This window comes from Apus apus, chromosome 1 (genome assembly GCF_020740795.1).
Source record: "Apus apus isolate bApuApu2 chromosome 1, bApuApu2.pri.cur, whole genome shotgun sequence".
Lineage (NCBI taxonomy): Eukaryota > Metazoa > Chordata > Aves > Apodiformes > Apodidae > Apus > Apus apus.
The window spans coordinates 74,901,740-74,920,366 of record NC_067282.1 but is presented as its reverse complement, the minus strand read 5'-3'; positions in this window follow the sequence as shown (position 1 = coordinate 74,920,366).

Here is an 18,627-nt window from a genome sequence, read left to right as displayed (position 1 = left end):
TCAAGGCCCTGGTGATGTTGAGGAACCTGAAAGATACTGGTCACATATTGCAGAGTTCCTGGCAAATTAAAATAAAACAAAGCAAAGCAAAATCAAACAAAAAAATCAACAGGTACCTGTTGAGTTAATGGAGTTTTCTCTAGTGCAGGATAATTATAGTTTTGAGATCATATATCCCTTTGTTAAATCAAGTCCTACTACTGTCAAAAAACCCTCAAGAACATAGCTAGGTATTCAAGCAGAGTATTACAATATAAGCTCTCTGTAAGTAAACCGTCACACCCAACAACTGGATGAGGGGACAGAGCGTATCCTCAGCAAGTTTGCTGGGGATAGGAAGCTGGGAGGACTGGCTGATTCCCCTGATTCAGCAAGATTTGGACAAGCTGGAGAGCTGGGCAAAGAGGCACCTAATGACATTCAGCAAGAACAAGTATAAAGTCCTGCATCTGAGAAGGAATAACAACATGCAGCAGTACAGGTCAGGAGCTGACCTGCTAGAAAGCACCTAGGGTGCATTAAGAAGAGTGTGTCCAGCATGAGGGAGGTTCTCCTTCCCTTCTACTCTGCCCTACTGAGACCACACCTGGAGTATTGTGCCCAGCCCTGGGCTCCCCAGTTCAAGAAGGACAGGGGTTTACTTGAGAGACTCCAACAGAGGGCTATGAGGATGATTTAGAGAGAGGAACACCTGTCTTATGGGGAGAGGCTGCTTAGTCTAGAGAAGATAAGACTGAGAGGGGAAGTTATTAATGCACACAAAATATCTGAAGTGTGGGTGTCAAGGAGAGGCCAATCTGTTTTCAGTTGTACCCTGTAATAGGACAAGGGGCAATGGATGGAAACTAGAACACAGGAAATTCCACTTCAACATGAGGAAAAACTTTTTTACTGTGAGGGTTACAGAGCACTGGAACAGGCTGCCCAGAGAGGTTGTAGAGTCTCCTTCTCTGGAGACTTTCAAGACCCGTCTGGATGTGTTCTTGTGTGACCTGCCCTAGGCGGTTCTACTCTGGCAGGGGGGTTGGACTCAATAATCTCTAGAGGTCCCTTTCAACCCCTAAGATTCTGTGATTCTGTAATATCATTCACATATTATCTGGAATGACTAATGTAGAAAAATAGCAGCACAAATAGAAATGAGACCCTTACAAGGTGATTTTCATGTAGTTAAGTATAAATTCTGCCTTGTATTGTTCCAAAATGAAACCAGAAAGATCCACATACATTTCAGTAGATCTATTCTGCATCAGGAAGAGATAAACCGGTGGCAGAGTTTGACCTATTGCCACTAATAACAGCTTACCAAAAAAACTATTTTCTCTACCACTTAACTAGTTTAATACATTCATAAAGTCTCAAAACAAATTCCTTCTGAGAAATTTTGAAATTTTTTATGCATAATGTGGGGGGAAGAAACAGAGCACCCAGAAGCGGAAAACTGAGCAGTTGTAACAGGCCTAAACAAAAGTCCTGGAAAATCACAGGGAATAACCCAAATGATTTTAGTCTTTGTACTAGTTTTACTGATGAAGGGAGGATGTTGATGGTCACCTTTTATACTCTATGGATAAACACCAAAGGAAGAGATTCTCCCTTTTGCTATTGACTGCTTACAGCCCTGAAGAGGTACAGGGAGACTGTGTAGAGAGCTTTCCTTTGTATGAGACTGAGAAAGACTACCCGAGACCTCTGCAAAACAGCTGCTGAAACGGTCAGGTGACATCAGGAGCTGGAAAGGCCTTGCAATTACTGGGAGTGGGCACTGCTGCCATCTTTAAAAGGTTTTGTCCAGGTTTCAGCAGGTACCAGCGATCAAGGTAAAACTTCAGATAGCAAAATCTCCCTACAGAAATTTCTGTGATCTCCTGAATGTCACATTTTCATTAGCAGCTCCTCTGTTTCCAAGAAAAAACACTTTGTACTCAATAAGTAGCAAGGTTCTTCAGTACCAACAGGCATAAATTATGTGTTGTTTTTTTTTCTCACCTGCTTAAGCAGACAATCTTCCTAATTGTTCACAGAGAAAACATTCACTTTCATTTGTGGATTAAGACATCACTATTTTAAAGAGTACTAAACCAAATTAAAACCTCTGTTATAGATTCCAACTTTAATTAAAAAGCAATGAAGAAAAAAAATACGTTTTAACTTGCAGAAATGAAACCAGGGACAGAAACTGGGGACGAGGGGAGAAGGAGGAGGAAGGGCGAGTGTTGATTTTATTAATTATGGTCTTCAACAAAACCACCATTGCTAAAAATAAACTAGAACATCTAAATTAATAAGTGGGCTAATGTGAAACTTACCTCAGAAAATTAATCAAGTTGTCACATGAATGTATACAGTGCAAGCATTACTTATGGAAATAAGCTCCACAGTATGTACATGCTGGAGACAAAAAAAAATTAACAGTAGTTCTAAGAAACAGGCATTATGAAACACTAGCATGAGGGTAAGCATTTAGCATTGAATCAGCCTGTCTATTCTAGTGCATAAAACAACCACTAGTTGCTTGATATACTCTGTGAAAAAACTTTTTCTACTAACTTTTTTCATTTTTTAAGTTCTGGTACTGTGTATACCCATGCTTCTGATGGAAATTTGCTTTGATTGACAGCTGAAATTGTTTCTAAGACCATGGTCATAATTAAGTTATAAATTAATATAACTCCAAACAGAAAAATCTGTAACAACACACCAAAATGTTTTACTTAGCCATGGCCCTGAGAAAACTGTGCTGAAAGATAAAATAATATTTTTTAGGGCTTATAACAAAAAAGAGAGTCACAGGATTTATGCTTATGGAACCACTGTTTTTACTAATAAGTAGCTTAATAATTTTATTTTTTTAAATAAAAACATGGGACTGGAGTGCTAGAAACTCTAGGAGATGTACTTTATTTGACAAGAACAGTGAGTTTAAATTTCTCTGCAATGAAAAAATTCAAATAACTGTTCAGAAAATGCTCCCTTGGACTTGCAATAAGCATTAAGCATCAGCAAATCTATTTCTTTTTAATTACAAGTAAATGAGAAGGTTTTTTAAGAAGTAAGAATCTGGTCCATCTTAAGGAAAGCCTTTTCAGAGGTTAGAAAACAGCAAAGACAAAATCCAAGGGTTTAGAAATAAGGAATTTTTTAAATAATTGCATTTTCATTTCTGAGGGAAAAAAAAAAAATCTGGATTATCTCAGCATCTTATAAAGAGATAAAACATGAAACTTATGTAGTTAAAGCCATACATTATTCATAAACTGTAAAACGTGCATCCTTAACTAGTTACTCATCTGCCCCTCCCCCCTGAATGTAATTAAACCAAATGGCTCTTCTTTCAGAGCATGTAAGAATAATAAACAAGACTGTTAAATAAAATATTGAATTGAAGCTCCTGGTAAATTTGTTTGACAAGAGTTTCCATCATGAGGAAAAAAGGGGAAAAAAATAATTTAAAAAATCATTTGCTTATACAACTACAGCTTCAAGAGTAGCTGGTTCTAGAAAACACGTGGCTAAATTTAACAGAAGTATGTTCTTTTTCTCTAGGCAAGTCACCTCTCATATTTAAATTTCCTTACCTATGTCAGATGATTGACGTTTGGATACCATTCAAGACACCTCTGTTCAGTCTGACTGGCAGCCTTAAAGTCTCTGGAGACTTTTCTGAGCTTGTACCACAGGCAACGGGTCAAAATATTTACTTCAGACAACAACCATGAAACTTCATTTGCTACTGTTATTTTCCTTCTAATTAAAGACTCATTTCAAAGCAGAGTGGAAATAATGTGTCTGCTGTGGTTAATATTTAATCAGTAGTCTAGCGTGCCAACCATGTATCTCTTGTAATAGCCCAGGGTCAGTGCCCTGGATCCCACTGGGATGCCATATGGCTGTGTCCAGAAGACGGGAAGCCACAAATGACCTGTCATGGGTTGAGTGATAGTATGAATCAATGAGAATACTAATTACTGGGTTTGAAGAGCTGACTCATCTGCTGTGGGAGTGAACATTATCCTAATAACCATGAGGGTTTCATATTATAATATGTGATGTACTATTATATTAAAAAATAAGCAAACCAGATTCAAATTAACCAGCTTTTTCTAGACATTTACTGTTAAATCATTTAAATTTTATCTGTATATAGCACAAGCATGATGCTTGCATTGGTTCTCCAGTTCAAGGATAACATCATAAATAAATGCTGTTTTGCATCTGTTTAGAAACCAGACCCCCAAATGTCCGTATGCCAACTTCATCCCTTCTTACACAGTTACAAGAATTATTTTAAAGCCATCTCTGCAAATGGAACATTTCTCTCCAATTTTGCAAGGACCTCAACTAGATTTTGAAATGCAGAAACTGGGAAAGCACTTAGGCTACATTCAACCCCCAGTGAGACTACATGTGTCTGCAATAAGGCATCTCCTGAACTACTATCAAGCCTGGATTTGCTGCTCATATGTTCAGCAAACCTAGAAGCCTATTCATAAGCTGCCCTCTGGAGAGCATAGCATCCCCCTGTGCTGTGCTCTTCCAGCAGCTTAGTACGTTTCCCAGTATGTTAGAATTCCAGATAAAAGAAAACCTCATTACTGTTTCTGATTTATTACTGATATCTCAGAAAGTAATTTGCTCTGAAAAAGGGATTGCACTCTAGAGAGTGAAGGATCCCACCTTTTGTAGCAGGATGCTAGGCAGATAGGATACCATCAAATATATCAAGTCACAGTCATGAACAACTGCTCACTTCCATACTTAGTTTCAAGCTAAAACTTAATTGTTTAACAAAAGGGAAGCTGAAAACAGTTGCTAATCCCGAAGTCGATATTAAGACATAAGTTTAAGGTTTAAAGACCACACACACAAGTCAGACTCAAAGAGCATCTCACAGGCAGATCCCTCCTTTACAGACCCCAAATTTAGAGCCCAAGTTTTCTTTTTTCTCATTAGTAGTAAGGTAGCTTCTCCACCGCACAAAGATTACTCAACTCAGCATGTAATCTCCAGCAGAAAAGAGTTAGTCCGTCTTTAAACTTTATCTCCCTTCATTGCAGAAGAGATGACTACTAAGCCTCTGTTCTACGTACTCCCTGAAATACAGAGCAAGCTTTAGGTTCACGCAGTGAACATGGGGCAAAACGAGCACCAGCCTAACAGACTAGCAAGAAGCGGTGGTGACAGTCACTCCATCGGCATGTTCTTGTGAATTACAGGCTGACTGCGAGATACTCCCGGGCTCGCTCTCACGCGTACTCCTGACGTTGCACGGAGGAAAACGTACTACCCTTGGCAGGCGCTGACCCCACGCCTCGCTACTGCGGGCCAGGGGACCCTTCCTGGCCACTTGCCCTCCAGGGTAGAACCAGGGGTTCAGCCGCGGAGCGGACCCACCGGCTCCGCCTCCCCAGCCCCTCCGCCTTTGCCCGGCGCCCGCAGAAACCCCGCCCGCGGCCCGGGACAGCCCAGTGCGGCTCTCGGGTGCCCTCTAGTGGCCGATCGGCTCTGAGCCGCTGCCGCCGCCTTCACTCCTGCCCGGCCCTTCGGCTGGAGGCGAACACCTTCACCTCCTCCTACCCGGTGCGTTCCTGAGGGATGAGCCATCCAGGAAGAGTTGTTCGCTGGCTCATGCCGTGCCAACAAAGGCTCTCCACTCACACCATCCACGGAGTGCGGCTGGAAAAAAGACGTGGCCCCAGAGGCTTGGATGCCACTTCATCTAAGCAATCTGCCTTCTGAAAAAAAAACAACAAACAAAAAAACCAAACATTTGCTACCCATGGATAAACTATATTACAAAATTAGAAAGCAATCAGTATAATTATCAAGAAGTGAGGAAGTATTCCGAGACCTACACATTCCCATGAGTACTCCAGCAATCTAGTTCTGCTGGTCTGAATTTCTTCAAGAGACTTACCAAGCTGGGAAAGACTCTGCATAGGATAGAGCATTTCTTACAGTAAAAAAGATACCTCCTTCTCTTGCTTTTCTTTCAGCCACTAGAGACTTCAATTCTGCAGCTGGATCCAGGCCAAACTATTAGTCTCTGTGAAAAGCAGCACCAATTTCACTGACACTCCACACTGGGGTAAGCAGCACAAACTAATCTTGGGACTTTCATCATTGCAAGTCATGAAGCAAATGGGCTTTCTACTCTGCCCAGCTCTGAGAGGTGGGAAACTGTACAAGAACCTAAGAATTCTCCTACTCCTGGTCCAGCAAACCAGAGAGAAAAACTTAAAAACTGAAGTCCTAAAGACTAAAGAAATGGAAACAAATGAAAAGAAGCAGTGTTGTTCTTAGGAAAATAAAATAACTGAAATTTTAATTGAATTTTGTTTTTTGTCAGTTTTGTTCTTGTTAAAGAGCTGTAGTTGATGATCAGAATCAGCCGTACTGGGTGTATGATCAGTTTTATGGTCAGCAGCAACACTAATGTAGCCTGAGCGAGTGAAATCACTGGCAGAGAAAAGGTAGCAGAAGTATTTAATTTTGAGTTAGACACATAAGCACACTGAAACTTTTCTCAACTCTTTTTTTAATTAACTAGAGAGTAAATGTAAGAACACAGCATACTCATATTCTCTATGTTTCTCATGTCTTGTCACCAATGCTCATGCAGAAAAAGAAAAACTAAATCACTGGGTAGGCCATCCTCCAAGAGCATCCATAACTCTCATTTTGCCCTCAGTAAACAAAAGCATTAGTTATGGAGGAAGGTGGGCAATCTACAGCCTCCCAGGCACTTCTGTCTCCAACCAGGCTGAAGATTATGTGTCTGCATGGACCAATTCAGCACAGCAGTTTCCAAGTGGCCTTGTAGTTCTTCACTGCTCTCTGCATTTGGTGGGCATTTTTTCATTTGTTCCAAACTTGCTGCAGTGATTTTAGGAGTTATATATGTGTCAGATGCTCATATGAACAATAACTATTTATCTGACTTTATTTTTCTGGAAATCCTTCCATCATTGCTTTTCAGGGAAACACTAGGATAGAAATAACTGCAGGGAAGTGTTCGGACTCTGCCTCTTTAGGCACAGTGAAGATAATATTTTAACTGGCAAACTGTTATTAGTTTATTCCTATATTGCTACATGATGCATGACTCTGCTGAGTCTATCAGATGATGTTAGGTACTGATTTTACCTACCTAACATTCAAAAAAAGCAAAGACAGCTTATTTGTCTTGTATATTTTAATGACATCTCATTTCCCTAGCACCCTGTTCAGTGTTAATAGTCCATATAAAAGCTCATTCTCATTATCAAAGCATAAAATAAGGGGAAAAGACACAGAAGGGAAAGATCACAGCATGGTCATTGCTCTGAGTCCTACTTCCTAGATTTACCAGGTGTTTGGCCAAGCTGAATTTGATCAGCACATTATATTATTGAAGGTCTACAGAGAGAAATTGTTATCTCAAAGCACATTGAAAACATTGAGTGAATTCTACAGAAAGGCACCCCTGTGAAGAAAGAGGAATAATTCCTTATTTAATCAATGAGTGGGAAAATTCAGCACAGAAAGGTTAAGTGACTCATCAAGGTCACACAGAAGAGGTTGATTCTGCTCAAAATAAAACTTGCTTTCATGTTAACAGGAGTGAGATTAGACCAAGATCAGAGACATAGTTGGCATCAAAACCAGATTGTGGATTAGAAGCACAGACCTTTCCACCACAGTTCTTTCCAAAACAATAATTATTCTTGGAAGGAAGATGACTTGTCTGCTTTTCTATACTTCTGTGCAAGGTATGCAGGTGATCTCATGCAGCATCCTTCACTTACACACATCGAATGTGTTAGGAAATGAAACACTTATGCCAGAGCAACATGAGTGTGTATAAAACTACACAAACTTATTGCTGCTGTTATTATTTGCCCAAACAGTAATGTTTCAGAGAAAGCAAAACTATTTCTTCAACTCTGGTGAATAATGCTCTGTAAAGTAGGGAGAAGGGCTAGAGTATAAAACAGAAACACACAGAACTGTTTGACATTGGCAGTCTTTCATTCAGCTTTTCACACAAAAACTACATTTGCATTTCAATGCAATATTTTTGTCAAAGAAAAAGGTGTGTTTTCTTTAAATAAATAAAGTTAATCATAACCGTTAATTTTAGACATTTAGAAACACTCCAATTTAAGTTTATTCACTCTGGTTTGTTAAGATGTTTCAGTTCTGAACAAAATTCTCACCTCTTCCTTTGATTTTATGGTTTGGCTGGTGAACTTAAGAAAATCCATTCATCACCTAGTTTTATCATTATTTCACAGATGAGGAACTGAAGCCCAGGGAAATCATGGGAATCCTTCAAGCTAGCACAGAAAGTCTATGGCAGGGCAAGAAATTTGATCAACCCTGCCAGACCTGTGTTAACATCATCATGCTTAGATCATCCTTTTTGTCTGTGCCAGCTTGTGTGCAGCATTTTGTTAGCTGCAACAGATGAATCAAACACATGAACCAAAATAAAGTGGGTAGAATGATGTGATCAAAATAATTTGTTTTTCTTCTGACAGCATCCATTAGATTTAAGAAGGGAGGATGGAAAAAGAAAAATCACAGCAACAGCTCTCTGCTCTACACAAGAAGATGGCCCGGTTCTACCAGACACCCAAAGACCCTATAATATGAAACAACCCACTGCTCTTGCAGCATCCATTTCCAAAGTAAGCTGTTCATGCCCAGATGGCATGGGAAAGTGCAAGCCCCAATTGTATAAAGCCATGTGTCCATCCTGAGAAGGTTCAACTCCCTGAGCAAGCACTCCTGAAGGCGTTCAGCTATCCAGATTAACATGATCAGATGGGACCAGGTACTTCACTAGCTCTCTCTCTCATATGGCTATTGCTGTTATTTATGCATCACTTTCTACTACAGTCATGTTGTTTCAGCTTCTTTTGCTGCTGAAAAAGAAAAGCTGTTAGGGATTTGCTTCTGCACTGGGATATGTCAGGGTTAATATTCCACTGCTGCTCTTCAGCCCGTTTTAATCTGGTTAAATTACTCAAGATTTTTCGACATGCCACACTTATCTCAATTAAGACAGTCATGAAACATAAAAGAAGGAACATCAGAGTCTCCTAAAACAGCCTGAAAGCTGGTTGCAACTCTAGTGACACTGCTTGAAAAGATGGCAATGAAAATAAAATATACCTCAAATTCCCTAGCTATACAGATAAAGCTTAAACATAATCCAAAGCATTATGTGAACTACTGCTCCCCTTCCAGTCCTGTTTTCAGCAAACATAATTTGCAGAGCTATAGCTCTGGATAATGTGTTATTATGGTGGTTGTTCTTATTTAGGAAGAGATCCAAATCACAGCATTTGGAGTCAACACCAGCATACCCTGAAAAACTGGGTGTGCTTGTATGAAGAATGTTTTAGATCAACATTTTTATAAGTTTCCTTATCCTCCCCTAGATTTTAACCATGAAGGTAATCTTTTACCAGTTTCAGGGTTCAAAAGTGCTTTGACCTCTGAATAAGAATCTGCACCCTCAAAAGTCATGGTGATCTTCTGCAGCATAATTGCTTACGGCAGAGTGTGGTAAGTGGCTGGTCAACTAAAAGGGAATCATAAACTCCCATTTTGGGCATACCAGTGCAGCAACAACTATTTACTCCTTTTCACCACACTTGCAGCATCACAAAGCTTTTAGTCATGTGCAGGCCTCCTCCCTTGCATTTATTTGCAAATAAAAGTTCCTCCACTGTGAGCCACATGTGCTTAGCAAGGTAGACCCTGTAGGGTTGGAATTAGCTTAAGCAAGGTTAATGAATGTTCATCAAGGAGAATAAGCAGGGAAGAAATAAAAAAATTGAAATGTGAGAAAGGCAAAAGAGCAAAGAAAGGAATAGGAGTGAGAAAACTACCATTCCCATGCTCCAGGGAGGTGTTTCTACCTCATGGTGTGTCATTTCAAGGTGATGCAATGCAAAGAGTTAGGCCAAAGTTGGAGGAAAGGGGACCCCAGAGTCGGAAGAAAAGACAGCAACCCGGTCAGGCTGGAAGGGCAAAGTGTCTTGAGGACCTCATCAGACAGAAATACCTGAAGCAGAAGTGCTAACTTCAGCAACTGACTGTCAGCCGTTCAAAACTGATGACAGGGTAAGGAAAAAAAAGAAAGGCGGAGCAGTGTTGAAAACAATATATCCATTTTGGTAACTGAGTTTTCAACACTCTGGAAATACTAAAAGTTATATTTTGGGTTTCTCCTCTTCTCTAGGCAGTGGTACAGAATGTAGGCTGCAACAAATTAAACAAATGTGAACTGAGATTTACAGGCAGATTTTCTGGGTATATAACTATGACCAAAAAAACCACAAAAAAAAACAAAACAAAAAAACCCCAAAACCAAACAAACGACAAAAACCCCCACACCACAAAACAAAACCAACAAAAAATCCAACAACCTCTACAGATACTTCTTAATATTAAAAAAAAATAAATAGTGTTTTTCTTTTGTTTAAGAAAAATTCCATAGGTTCTATTATCACTTTTTATCTGGTAATTAGCCTTACCATTGCTTTACCATCAACTTTCCTGAAAAAAAAAGGATAGCAGTTACAAAGTCCAAATTATCATGCCCTGGTCTTAAGACAAAGGAAGAGTGGCTGCTTTCTCTTCTGTTTCCCTGTTTCCAAAGAGAGTATTTCTTCTTTTACAGTTGGGTCGGTTTTCCTGACCATACACAGAGTTACCAGCTGGTTGAGGGTATTCTAATGGTTAATGATTGAGTGTCTTTAGCAGTTGCCTAGCAGAACAGAAATAAGACACAAACCAGCAAATCCACCTGCAAATTATTTGCTTTTTGCATGAGTAAACCCATTGAATTAAGTTCTTGAGTAGTTCCATTACAGTGTTTGCAGAATTGAAACATAAGCTAGGAAACATTAAGTCAAGTGCACCTTTGGATTAGTTATCTGTATAGGGAAGCAAAAAAAAATTCTCCAAAACAAGCCTACAAGTGTCTATTACATTAGCAAGACAAAAACCACTGAAATAGCCAATGGCAGCTTCTGAATAGAGAGACCTCAGTATTATAAGGAAGGTAGGTATGAACATGACATTAAAAGCTGATCAGTAAGACACAAAGTGGTTGTTACAGACACAGCTGTAAAAGTTACCAGAAATCTACTGATCTACCACTCATTACAGACTTCTACTTGTCACTGGACCTGCTCATGCCACTCAGTGCAAGAATGCAACAGAGACAGCATACTGAGAAGCAGATAACACAAAGGAACTAAGTGTGATGGATATGAGGGGAATTCAGTTGGAACCAGGGGAGTCTAGTTCCAGAATCTGATCATCAAACCTTATTATTTGGAAGTCATGCATATATATTCTCTATATAACATTCTTTATGCAGACAGAATGTAGTTTTAAATTAGATGAAGCCTGCAAAGGACTCCTGAAAATGTAGGAAACTGCACTTTTTCAGGTGCCAGCAAAGTTTAATTTATGGTCCCATAAGAGTTGTGACAACTTTGTTACAGACACAAACAATATGTCCTAAAGAAGCCAGCTTGCATACAGAACAGATACTCAAAAGGACCAGAGATAAAGCTGAATGAGTAACTTCTAGGTCAGACATTTCTAGTGCTTGATTTTGCAGCCTAAATAACATTTTTCAAATGTAAAAGATTGTATATGGTAATTAATGAGGTAGGAATTACTATTATTATTGCTCTCAGCATGTAGTTTCAGCAGAGTTTTTTAGAACTCAGCCTCTGAAGTTGAAGTGTAGTTTTTGTTTTGTAATTTCTTTCATGCAAACTATGTCCTGAAAATGTCAGAGATAACTGAACTGTCACAGAGTCAATTGAGCTGTAGAGATCATAACAAAGAGAAAGAGAAATAAGGAGGCATAGGCAACAGATGAAAAAAAAACAATCCCTAACTATTTTGACTTGAGTTAGAAAGAAGATAAAAAGATCATGCAGTGAGAGGTGAATATTCTATCAACCTCTTTAAATAATTGTGTTTTACTAGGTACTGAGCTCTAACACTGTAAGATAATGACAGTGCAACCATAATAGCCTAGGGAGAGAAAAGAGGGCAAAAGATGGGAAAACAGGAATCCTGAGCCACTCCATTGGCATCTACTGGGCTCCAGACAATACAATTATATCAGGACCTGATTTTTTTAAGCCCCTTTGTTATTTCACACAGTTACAGAGCCCTTTTACTTTCATAGTATGCATATATTACTCTTTACTACTTTTTGTTCACAGCTGTGGAGTAGCATTAAAAAACACAAGCAAAAATATAAGAGAGATCAGGTTACCAACAAGTCAAATAAAAAGCTCCCCCACACCCTAGTACTTCCTGGGGGGGGACGACAAATAATAATAATAATTTGAAAAAAAAAAAAAAAAGAAAAAATATTAAAAGCTACCACCAGGTTTAGGAGGAAGACCTAGGACATACTGTTTTAGAAATACTAGCACTGGGATAGAGCTGACATGAATTCCATATGCACATACAAAGGACAACACTCCAAAATATAATACAGACTGCTGTTTAAGAGATACCAGACCACAACTCTTCACTTCTGCAGAAACATATAAGATGGGTGGGCCTTTTTTCCTCATCTTTAAGTTTCCCTTAGTCCTAAAACAGGCAATGCAAAACCAAAATTAAAACCAAAGAGTAGTTTCATTTACTTTCTAGGCTCTTTTTAAAAAAATATCAAGTGCAGGAAATCCCTTCCTACTGACTGAGGGAACACTTCTAGAGGAAGGCATTACAACAGCTTTGTTGTACCTTGCAAAGTTCTGCCCACTAGGGAAATGTGTGATTTCTGGGATTCTTCTTACACACTAAGAACTGCAGAGAAAAGAGCATCAGTAACTTTGAAAAAGAGGATGAAGGAAGAGCAGGACTTCAGGAATGAACAGCTTTGGTTCATTACAGCTGCTGAAAGATTTATAGCAGTAGAGATGTGTGAACATGTAGAAGAATATATTTGGATTGAACTTTAATCTTGCAGTTGATACCGTTTCAACTTTTACTTTACACCACCGTGTTTTATGATTTCATCATTCAGCTTCTTCCTGCTCCCACCAAGGTGGGATTTGCTGAGCACCTCATCAAAAAGTGGAAGGCCAGTTATCCTGGTTTGAGCCAGGATGAAGCCAATTTTCCTTTCTTGTAACTAGCAAGCTTTCTTTTAACTAGCAGCAGAGTATTCCAACTAAGACTGATAACAGGTGGAATGTTTTTCTAACTGCTGGGTCTTCAAGGTCACACCTTCACTCTGCCGGCTCAGACACTATGGGGAGATCTGTGACCCCCCCGTAGGAGGCTGATTTAGACAGACAGCAAAACTGGCCAGAGATATTCCATTCCATGTATCTACGTAAGCTCAGAGGAAGGTCAGAGATCACAGAAGACAACTTCCTTCCTGTTTCTTCTTCCCTTCTCTTCCGTCCACGGCTGGTGTCCAGGGAGGACTCCGTCCATCCATCACCATTGACCCCCAGGCTTGAGCTCTCCTGACCCTCATCATTCTGTGCTCTCTCCAGCAGCAGCTCCGGGATTTTTCAGGACTGTTGGCAGCTCAGGAGATGCTGTGGGAGTTGCTGGGGGTGGGGAGAGGTAAGAGGCTTTTGCACGTATCTGAACATATTTGTATATAATTGTATATATTTTCTTATATCATTAGTGTTTACTTAAAGCTGTGTAGTTTAGTTTCAGTCCAGCCAAGTCTCTCTTTTTCTCTCTCTCCTTCCCTACCAGGGAGGGAGGGGGAGGGGATCGAGAGCGTTGTTGTTGAACCTGAGTCAAACTGTGACACCAGTGTAATCTGATTACCTGATGACTTCTCAGTGCTATATACAGATCTGGAGCTTCACTGTGGGAAACATCACCACTCACTGTGCATGGATCTTCCATGGAGCTTTCTGGCTTCCAAGTTCAGCTGCAAAGATAAACACTACCTAATTAAACAGGTTGCAGAACTGAGGTATCCTTTGTTTGAACACAAACAAAATAATTCTTTTTTTGCCTTATTTAAGATGCTTTACCAGATGAAAGCCTGATTTAACAGATAACTCTCTGGGCTCGGGAGATTCAGGCCAATGCCCACGTCATCAGCAGACTCTCTATATGACCTCCTTAATCTGTTTCACATTGCTATTTTCCAGCTGCAAAATGGAAAAATTTTCTGTTTCAAAATTATGGGAGGAGAGAATCCATCAAGGAGAGAATCCATTGTGAAATACTCATATCATGGTGAGAGGGAACTTACACACACATAGATAGTGATACTCATTTTAAAAGCTGACCTCTGCTTCAGTGGCATTCATAATCCTTGCTCTTTTAGACTTATCCCATTTATACCTAATGATTAATAACAGTAATTTAACATTTCTATTACTCCCCACATTATTATAGAAAATAAAAAAAAAAAAAAACAATTAAATAGCTCAAAGAGATGTTTATTGGCTGGGGATCTACACTGAGCGTTTGGGCCATAGGTCTCTCATGCATTTAGAAACATTTTTCCTTTGGGTGGCCCCTTCATTGCTTTACTATATCATAATTAAAACTAAATTGCATTTGGAAAAAAAAAAAAAAAAAAAGAATGCTGGATGTTTTGTGATGCATTATTCTTGGCCTGGATTTGCTTTGCTTATTTACTCAGTAATTTGTGAAACTTGGTAATTTGCAATGGGTATCCCAGTCATTAGTGCGAATTATTCTCTTCCTACTGTATTTGCATGTAATTGCCTTTTGAAATTAATTCATTTAAAGTTCTTAAAAATAATTTGTTACAGGATGTTATTTTCCTTAAGAAGGTTTAATTTCTTAAAAGATTTCTTCTAGGGTTGTGGTTAAGATGCATATTCAGAGGAGGCATTCTTATACATTCACCTCAGAAATTTATGCTTCATGTATTCAGAATTAGTATGTGCCACATGCTGGGCCACACTTAAATTGCTTGTTTGGGGTAAAACAGTCTCATATTTTACTCTTTTGTGAATTAGAATATTATCCAGCATCACTGGGGCAGCACTTACACCATATCACGTTACTTTCAAAAGAATAAAGATTCAGGGATGGCCAGAGTTTTCACCTCGAGCATCACACTAAAATCTTGGACATCTTTGTGTATAGTGGACACTTACATGGATATTTATTTTTTACCAGTGTTCTCATATATTAATATATTTATTGTGTGAAGTATGGAAAATACTTCTTCCACCATTTGTAAAATAAAGCCACATTATGAGAAGACAAAATTCCTTGTGGAGATGAAAACACTGAACCTTGATCCTCAGCTATAATCACCTGATCAGCACATCCACCTTTTGCGCAGCTCCAACACCAGTGAAATTTAGAGCACCCATGAAGATCCATGGATATGTGGGAAAGAACAAACAGCTGAAAAGTTTACATGAGCAGTCTCAAAATCAGATGGAATAGAAAAGCAGCTCCATATCACTAAAAATATTCTCTCAGCTTTGGTGAGGCTCTAGCTAAAGCTCAGGTTGTGGGCCCTTCCTCATGGTGACATTCACACTTCTATTAGAATGAGGAAAGAACATGGCATGTGACATGAAACCTGATACTCTTCACACAGAAGCGCAAACCAGGTAAAGGTAAATATGTGCTTAGGAGAGACCTGAATGCAACCTATTACTTCAATGATTCCAGTCACATTAAAATTTCAGCCATAAACAGCAAAACCTACATTTTTTGGAAGGTGACACTGACTAAAAAGTAAAAAAAAAAAAAAAAAAAAAAAGGAGAAAAAGGAGAAGGAGAAGAAGGAGAAGGAGGAGGAGAAGGAGAAGGAGAAGGAGGAGGAAGAGGAAGAGGAGAAGGAGGAGAAGGAGGAGAAGGAGGAGAAGGAGGAGAAGGAGGAGAAGGAGGAGAAGGAGGAGAAGGAGAAAGAGTGGAAGTTTACAAGTTTTCACTTATATGTCTTGGGCTATTTAAAGAACTGCATGTCAGTATTAATCTTCCTTTGAAATCTAACTTTATCTAGGCACAGTAGATTACCCAGTAGATATGTATCTATTCATGCCCTTTGGTGGCACAAAAGTCTCAATGAGACTTAGAGTACCATGAGGCATTTTTATATCACTTATTTAAATCAGTATGTGTGTATATGCCCACACATAATACCTAACATACAGGGTATTAGCAAAATACTAAGGGTTTTGCATAAGACCAAAAGAAAAAACACCCACATTATTGGTACCTGTGCAACTGGATGATTCTGCAAAATTGAAAACCAAGGCAAAGAAGCCAGATATCACATCCACTGATACACCTTATGCTCATGTGACTAGTAATCACAACATGCAGTCAGTCATTGAGCTTATTTACTAAGTGTTGGGAATGCACTCTGCAGTGTGTATAACACAGGAAGAAAGGGAGAGTGTGCTTGCAGGAATTTCACTCTAGGAGACAGACAGGCAGCAGCTGAGACACAAAGCAGCAAAGCAAATAGACTAAGTGCACCATAATGTGTTTAGTTTGTGGCTAGCAAGGGTGTAGCAGCTGCAAATCCATTGGAAATGAAAGCTTGGAGAGGAAGGATAAAAAAAGGAGTAGTTCTCATATCCTAACGGGTCATCCTTCCTTTTCTCCCTTCTCTCCTCCTTGGGAGGACAGCAAACAAATAGACTTCAGGATATTTTTTACTGAATTTCATGTTTCCTAAATAAAATTAAAGGGAGTAGACACATTGTAATTTTTTGTTTCAGAGAAACTCTATTTCTAGTCTAGAATTTTTTCTGAGTAGGATTTCTCAGGTATGGTGCAAAAAAATAATAATAAAAAAAAGGGGAAAAATATTTGTGGACATGGAGTTATAAAAAGATTGCTGAGTGGAAAGCTTAACACTTAAACCTAATGCAGAAGTTGCAGAAAGCTCCCTGGTACTGAGCTTTTAAGACAGTTTTAAAGCTATTAGGTAGAAATGGACTGTCTGGAGTATAACATGACTCAAAATCCATCAAAAGCAAGATTCTAAAGAAGCATAAAAAAGGCAGCTAGAAGCAATGTACCAACTAATATTCAGAGCTGTTTTCAGATGAAGATAGGGAAAAAAGTAGGTTTACAACATATTAATAGGAACACTGCCCAAATTTCTTCCAAGGGAGAACATCTTTACACAGCGCTCTAGAGATTCACTGGGATTATTCAGCTGAATATACTGAAGAACCACTTCAGCTTAGTTTTCTGCCTTCCATATTCACAGCATATTTTGGCTATTAGTGGTTCTCCAATGATATTTATTCTCTGAGAAACAAAGAAATTTCCTCTTTTCCTCACCAAGAATATCTTAGGAGAACAGCAACTGTCCAGAAGGTAAGAGCTCAAAGTAGAATCAAACTGGATGACTGGAACCACCTGACAAAACCATAGTTTGTGTAGAATGACCAGCTGCATTACTCTGTTATATTTCCACAGTTCCTTTCTTTCTAGCAGTCCAGTTTTCCCATTCTTTCTGCAATCTAGAAAATATCTCTGTACCAGCTACAGTTCTATCAGTAAATTAAAGAGTCTTAGGAATGTCCGTAGAAATATCATGTAGATGCAGCCACAGTATCAAAAAGAAAAAGAAATAGCACTTTTCCTATTGCTTTACAAAGCTTATGGCTACTGACGATTGGATGAGCTAATCCTGGTACCAAGCTTACTGATGCCTCTGCAAGTTTTCAGTTATGTTATTAATACCATCTGCAGTAACTGCTCTGGGAAGTGCTTCCAATCCCCTCTTGTACTTTTGATAGTAGATGACTTCACCCATATAACATGAAGGATGTATTTGAATTTGAAGGATGAATATTCATATGGTGTTTATGATTTTCAGACTGAATAGAAGTTAAACAAGAAGTTGCATATCCCAGGAGATGTTGTAGCTCTCTCTTTCTACAGGTGTATGTCCTGGTTTTCAAGTATAACTAGGCAGAGCTGGATAAAGAAAACTGAAAGGCATTGTAACAGAAGAGCAGTTTTTATTTCCTTTCCTGAATTCTGCAGGTTTTATTCTCATTTATCTTCTATCACAAAATTGTTTCCAGCTTCTGGTTTCTCCTATTTACTCCAGGGCCAGTAAAGGTCTTTCAGGAAGAAGATGCCTAATCACACGCTTTTTTCCCTTGGTCACACACAGGGCTTGGAAAGCTCAGGCAGAGTTGAAATAATTCTTGCAGTGTTGAAATAATTCTTGAAGTGTTATTATTAAGGAAGCTGCAGAGTGACCACATTGCCCTCTACATCTTCCTGAGGAGGGGAAATGGAGAGGAAGGTGCTGATCTCTTCTGCCTAGAATCCAGTTATAAGACACATGGGAATGGTTCAAAGCTGCCCCAGAGGAGGTTTAGACTTAATATTAGGGAGCATTTCTTTACCAAGCGGGTGGTAAAACACTGAAACAGGCTTCGTAGAGGGGTGGTTGATGCCCCATGCCTGTCAGTGTTTAAGAGACATTGGGACAATACCCTTAATGTCATGCTTTAACCTTTGGTCAGTCCTGAAGTGGTCAGGCAGTTGGACTGGAGGAACATTATAGGTCCCTTCCAACTGAAATACTCCATTCCATTCTAATGTTCTGATTACTAGAACAGACAATTAGATCCAAGGAGCCAAGAAGGT